Source organism: Puma concolor, chromosome B4 (assembly GCF_028749965.1).
Source record: "Puma concolor isolate L17-30 chromosome B4, mPumCon1.1.hap2, whole genome shotgun sequence".
NCBI lineage: Eukaryota > Metazoa > Chordata > Mammalia > Carnivora > Felidae > Puma > Puma concolor.
In genome coordinates, this window is record NC_141673.1 from 31135592 (window position 1) to 31142877 (window position 7286).

Below are 7286 nucleotides of genomic sequence, written 5' to 3' on the forward strand. Positions count from 1 at the left end.
GCCACCCAGGCGCCCCGAGAGGTTTTTTTTTAAACGTAAACGGTATCTTACTTTTGTGATAGCTCTCTTACTCTTTTCCTTCCACTCAATGTGTGTGGGAGATCATTCCATGTCCTTATTTAGAAATCTATAGCATTCTACTTAGCAGCTGCATAGCATTCTATAGTATGAATGCCTTATGATGTAAAAATCATTCCCCATTAGTGGCAATTTTTGTTCTTATAAGCCATGCTGCCCTGTACAACCCTCGACCATGAATCTTGGTGCAAGTCTATGTCTTTCTATAGGACAGAGTCCTAGAAAAGGGGTATGCTGGGTTGAAAGTATATGTGTATTTAAAGTTTTTGATGAATATTCCCAAATTATTATAAATACAAAAACTTTGTCTTATGAATTAAGGCTAGTAAGAAATTTTGACATTGGTATGTCTGTTTATTTTTGAGAGGGTGTTTGAAATGATTCCAAATTGTGAAGCCAACTGAATTTTCTCTTTTCTAATCAGCTGTTTGAACATCTCACTGATACTGTTTACATATGCTGGCCTGAAACACTGGCAAAGAGAAACACATCTGGGGTTGTTTTTCCATTTATTTTTCCCCCTATGGAGAATTCTAAGCAGGAGGGAGGTCCCAGGGCACTATATATCTAAGCTCTGAGTGTACTTCCTCTGTGGATTCAACTGGTTCACAGACTTGCTGTGTCCATATCTGATATATTCCTAGCTTCACACAGTAGCACATGAAAAAGATTTGTGTGTGTGTGTGTGTCACTAGAAATTAATACATATTTATTATAGAAAATATTAAAAATGTGTAAAAAGTATTAAGAACACACTGAAATCAGCTATAGTTTTATGACCCAAAGATAACCAAAATTAATATATTGCTGTATATCTTACCAGATATACAGTTTTTAAACAAAATTGGGACTACACTATAATACTGTTTTGCAATCCGTTTTATCTCTCCACCTAATAATATATTATGAACTTTCTGCTGTATCCATATAATGTCACTTCAATGTTTCACTTACAGAAAGCATAAGCATTTAAGACTTTAACTGACTCTAACAATTTACAAATACATCTGTGGTGTGTCAAATTCCATGCTGTTAATATGCAGGTAATAGTAATGGACTGCATTTAACTTAAATGCATATGACCCAAGGCCAATAAATCCTATATGTATTTCTATATTTTATCTGTCACCAATTAGAATAGCTAAATATTACTGAGTACCTACTATCTACTAAATGTTTTGCAAAGCACTTGACAAACACATTATTCCTAATTGTTGCAACTAACTTTGGAAGAATGTGTTATCAACATTTTGCAGGAGAAAACAAATTCTAAGAGACTAAGCAATTTTGTTAAGCAAGGTCACATGGTTGGAAAATGGTGAGACTGAGTTAGAAATTAGGTCTATCTGCTAGTAAAACTTCTGCTTTTCTACCCATCATTACTGTTTTGGCCCCACTAAAAATTTTCATGTATGATTTCTGTACTCAAAGTTGCTGCTTTATAGTCACTCTTATTTTTATTTTATTTTATTTATTTATTTATTTATTTATTTATTTATTTATTTATTTTTGTATATCCACTTTATGATTAGGCTGTAATTTCTAAGGGAAATTAAGAAACATCAGTCAAAGTTTCTAGCCCCATAACAGAGTTTTAAGGACATGCGTTTAATCTCGTTCTTAATGGAAACGGAGACCTTTGTGTGAGATAGTCTGAGAACTTCCGTTACAATTGAAACTGGAGCGCCATCTGTTGGCCATGGAGTTAGAGACACTTAATCCGGGAATATTATAAAGTTATCATCACTATTGCTTTCCCCCCAAAATACTCTTAGCATCAAACTTGGACCAAATATGAAAGGAAATTAGAAGCTAGTAGTATTATCTCTTATTTTTTAAAAATAATTTGAAGTGAAATTCACATAACATAAAATTAACCTTTTATTTATTTATTTTTAATGTTTATTTTTGAGAGAGAGGGAGAGCACGGGGTGGGGGAGGTGCAGAGAGAGAGGGAGACAGAGGATCCAAAGTGGGCTCTTCCCTGAAAACAGCCCAATGTGGGGCTGAACTCACAAACCATGAGATCATGACCTGGGCTGAAGTCAGATGCTCAACTGACTGAGCCACCCAAGCGCCCCTAAAATTAATCATTTTAAAGTGAATAATTCAGTGGCATTTTGTACACTCACGATGTTGTTCAGCCACCACTTTTTTCTAGTTCCCAAACATTTACCTCACTCATAGACAAACCCACTATTCATTAAGCATTCTTACCCTGTTACCCCTTCCCTACAGCCCTTGGAAACCTCCAGCCTGAATTCTGTCCTACGGATTTGTCTGTTTTGGATATTTCATATACATGGAATCATAGAAGATGTGATATTTTGTGTTTGGCTTCTTTTGTGCAGCATAATGTTTTGGAGGTTCATCCATGCCCCAGTGTGTATCACTACTTTATTCCTTTCCACGTGTATATACCACTAGTTGTTTATCCATCATCTATTGATGGACATTGGGGCTCTTTCGACCTTTTGGCAATTGTGAATCATGCTGCTGTGAACACGAGTGTCCATGTACTTGAATACTCACTTTTAATTCTTTGGGGTAAACACCTCATTAGCCTTGTCATTAGCCAAGTCATTAGCCTTGACTTTAAGATGAAGACGTGTATGAGAGTACCTGACAGTGGAGCGAACACTGTTATTTAATGCAAAATGAAACAAATTATTTCAACAGGAGGAAAAAAAATGATGAATACATCCAAGAATGGACATTTTCTTATGTTTGTCTTTCAGAGGCCTTGCCCACCAGAGTGATTAATTAAAAAGGGTCAGAATGACCTGAGGTGCTTGTTTTAAAATTTTTTTTAACGTTTATTTATTTTTAAGACAGAGAGAGACAGAGCATGAACAGGGGAGGGGCAGAGAGAGAGGGAGACACAGAATCAGAAGCAGGCTCCGGGCTCTGAGCCATCAGCCCAGAGCCCAACGCGGGACTTGAACTCACGGACCGCGAGATCGTGACCTGGCTGAAGTCGGATGCTTAACCGACTGCGCCACCCAGGCGCCCCAAGGTGCTTGTTTTAAAATACAGCCTCTGCTTCATTGTCCCCACTCTCATTTAGCACCTTTGGGTGTGGGAAGAATCTGTTCCTTTACGAAGCTCTCTGTGATGTAGTGTGAGGGTCCCTGGAACTACACACTGAGAAGCACTTTCACCACTCGCTAGCTGCATGGTTTGGGCAAATCAGTTGCCCTTAGTAAACCTCAGGTAACTTATCTTTAGTATGAGAACAATATACCTCACTTTATAGATTTATTTTGAAGGTTAAATTAGAAAGCCGTGCTTTGCACAGTGCCAACAAATGTCAAGTGCTTGATAAAGGTCAGACTTCTCTTTTGTTCCTATCAGAAAAGCTGATTCTATTCACCTGGGATTGGGTGTGCTTTCACAACAGAACAGTCCCTGAGTAACAAAGGGGAGTTGAATGGAGTGTCGATCTAAGGCGTTGCTTAGTGTGATGGCAACGTTGTACATTTTCTCCCTGGTGGCAGTGAATGAGAATTTAGTGTTTCACCCCTAAAAGGATGATTATATTTTCTGTCTCAGGAGGCACTCCCCATCACTCTGAAGGTGATCTCAGAAGCTCTTCTGAGATGTTTGGTAGAAATTATTTTTAAAAGCACAAATAGGGGCACCTGAGGCGCTAGTTGGTTAAGCATCCAACTCTTGGTCTCGGCTCAGGTCATGATCTTGAGGTTTATGGGTTTGAGAGGCTCCGCACAGTGTCTGCTTGGGATTCTCTGTCTCCCTCTCTCTCTGTGCTTCCCTCGCTCCCGCTCGTGTTCTCTCTCTCAAAAATAAATGAATAAACATTTTTTAAAAAGTACAAATAGGGGCGCCTGGGTGGCGCAGTCGGTTAAGCGTCTGGCTTCAGCCAGGTCACAATCTCGCGGTCCGTGAGTTCGAGCCCCGCGTCGGGCTCTGGGCTGATGGCTCGGAGCCTGGAGCCTGTTTCCGATTCTGTGTCTCCCTCTCTCTCTGCCCCTCCCCCGTTCATGCTCTGTCTCTCTCTGTCCCAAAAATAAATAAAAACGTTGAAAAAAAAAATTAAAAAAAAAAAGTACAAATATTTTTTGTCTTTTACATATCAAACTTTCAGATCCCAGTTTTTAAAAATGTAATGTTCATGTAAAGGAAACGCAAAATTGTATTCCAGATGTTTTTAGTTTTTAAATAAGCCTTTGAATTCTTGCTGTATTGGAATATCTGTGTGCCTAAAAGAAATCATATTGTCACAGCTTAGCAAATATATTCTGACCCCAGTTTGGGAAAATTGTAGTTGTAAATGATTAAGGGAAAAGCTTATCTGTGACTGAACTCACTTGGTAAACATTTATTTCCAATTCCAAAGAGAATTAATTTCAGTGTTTCAAAAAAATATACATATCTGTGTGGTGTGTGTGTGTGTGTTTGTGTGTGTATGTGGTTCTCCATGTATATTTGTGCCTTAAAGATCAGTGTCTTTATAAGTGGCAAATGAGAAAAGCTAACCATTAGTTTAGAAAGAAAGAAGTATACACAAGAGGCTGTAAAGAACATAGGACAATTAAATGAAATTTGATGTATTTTTCTAGAAGGGCAGGGCAAGAGACAAGTGGTTGCCTCCAGAGATGCAACCTTGGCATATACTGGAACACGTGTACTCCACCTTGAACACTAGTCACAATGCATTGCACATTTAGTTTATGCCAGTCACTACATTCTTCACCTTCTTCAGTCAGGACACCACCTAGTCACATAGGTTAGGTTATATTATCCTTAATTTACAGATGAAGAGACTGGGGCTTCGAGAGATTAACTAGAATGCCTGAAGTCCACAGTTCTTTAGGTGAAAAAGTTGATACTATCAGAGTCATTTTGACTCTTCACCAATGTGTCTTTTTTTTTTTTTTTTTTTTTTTTCATGTCAGGGGAAAAAGGAAACAACTGGCCAGTTCCCCTTCTGATCTGGAAAAAGAATCCTTCTTGTGGTTGTCATCTCTACTCTTCCTCCATCAAAACTTTGCTCAAGAGAATCGTAGAAGTGGAGAGAGACTTGGAAATCATCAATTCCTGACTCAATTCCTTCATGCAGTTTAAACCTTCTTTGTAAGGGATGCTGCCACTTCTTCTAATAAAGCCAGATTTGAGGAGTTGACTACTTTGTAAAGCAATGCATCACATATTTGCAGCTGCAATTGTGAGGAAATACTTTATACAAGTCTTTAAATGACCAGTTTTGCCCAATAAAAATTCAACAATGCTTGTTAGTTGTTTCACTCATTAATTGTTCCTTTCTTTGTTTACTCATTCAAAAATATTGATTAACCCAGTTTTTGTCTTGTTTAGCTTTGGAATTATAGTCCTAGATAGGCATGAATGTGTTATTTTTTTCTGAAAAATCCATTGGGGCTAGTTTATATCAAATTTGTAGGTGATTAAAATTTTTTGTCTTTCTACAATATTGTTGCTGCCAGGTCTATTACATTCTTTACCCCTGAAGTTTAACTTTTCCCTTGAGCTACAGCATTGGATTTTTTAGTTTTGACCCTCTCTGAGCGTTTAAATTCAGATTATCGCCAAAGAAATCATTCCAATTTTCTGGTGTCTAAAAAATTGCTATCTACCTTCTGTATCTTACTTTTAATATTCATTAAAAATATTGGCTAGAAGAAGACAAGTTCAAAACGTTGAGGCTCCATACAGAAATCTCCCCATGATTTTGTTACCTAATGCATTACTTAATGTTTTTTGGGTGAATTTATTCAATAAAAACAAGCCCAAATATGCATCCCTAGCCCACAAGTCTTAATTTTGCCTATAAGTATTCATGAGAAGTGGCTAAATGCCTTGCTGAAATTCCTGTAAAGAAGAAATCTCACCTTCTGGTGTGATAGTTTCAAGGATTTCTTGTTGGCCAAGGATCTAGCCATTAGGCCTGAGCCAAAGAGATAGGGTCAAGTTTAGCGGCTAAAAGGTACAGCATCAGGGGAGATATAAGTAGCTGTCTTCCAAATGGAAATGAAGTTCAGCTCCCATGACTTTATTTTTGATCAATCTGTACTACCTTCAGCTATCCACCATTTCATGTTTGGAATATCCACAAACCATATTTTGGGCATAATCTTCTAGAATTGTCCTTGCAATAAATTACTTTTCCCAGGGAAAATTTTGCCACGTCTTTTCTACTCCCTCTGTGCAGCTCTATGATCCTCAATTTTATTATTAATGCTAAAGCAATCACTCATAAAATGCCAGCCTCCTAGAGGCTAATTTATCTGGGTCATAAACTTGGACAGATTTTGAAGAGCACATTGCTGTTTATTATTTTATTAGTTCTTTTGAGTTAAAATTTACTCTTTGTTAGTTTTAAGAAGTATGATAAGGATTGATTTATGGGAGCTAAGTTTGTTAATTTGTTTTATCTCAATTTTATCTTGTTTTAATTTGTTTAATCTCTGTCATTTGCAAATAAGAGGACCTCTCATTTCTTTAGAAAAGTGAAGTGCACCCAAAAAACGTTCATGTGCATTATGAAGATTACATCTCGGGAGATCCGACCTGGTTCTTCCTTGCATGAACATTTGCCATGATCAGTATATGGACATTTTTTTAATGTAAAAGGTAAAAAAATTATTGAGGGAACTCCTTCAAAAAGTTCAAATGACATCTCATTCTACAAATGTCCATTTAGGCTTGATATTTTTTCCCATGGTAAATTACTTATTCTCAAGTGATTGATCCCTTTCCCAAAAGGGATATTTCTTTAACTTTTATTTCCTGGTAACATCAATTCTGGTCCCTTTATCAGCTTAGTCATTTCCTCACTTCGCCTTTCATTCATTCATTTAAGACAAACTTATTGATCAATAACTATGGCGGGTATTGTTTATGTGTTATGAATACAGTGTTGAATAAGACAAGGAGGTTTAGGCCTCAGGGAATTTACATACACCCACATATGAGCAAGCTGTGGGGGACTGATAGTGTTGTTTGGGCAAGGCACAGAGTGGGGTGATAAAGATGGACTGGGTGAGGGTGGGACTATTTCAGATGGAGTGGTCAGGAAAGATCTCTCTGAGGAAATAAAATACAATATAAGCTGAGATCTAAAGGGTAAACCCTGGAGCCATGTGAAAATGCAACCATTTCCATCAAAAGTCAGCCTTAGCAAATGAAGGTTATCATATAAGAAGTGTTTCACTAGTGGCAAGGGTTGGCAG

At 37.5% G+C, this 7286-nt stretch overlaps 1 long non-coding RNA gene across 1 annotated transcript; it reads left to right on the plus strand.

The window, feature by feature from the left end:
• Window positions 1-208: 208 nt before the first annotated feature.
• LOC147579005 (uncharacterized) lies at window positions 209-5326 on the plus strand. Its single transcript, XR_015253114.1, has 2 exons — window positions 209-307; window positions 4995-5326. It is a non-coding gene; the product is annotated as an uncharacterized LOC147579005 (long non-coding RNA).
• Window positions 5327-7286: the final 1960 nt, after the last annotated feature.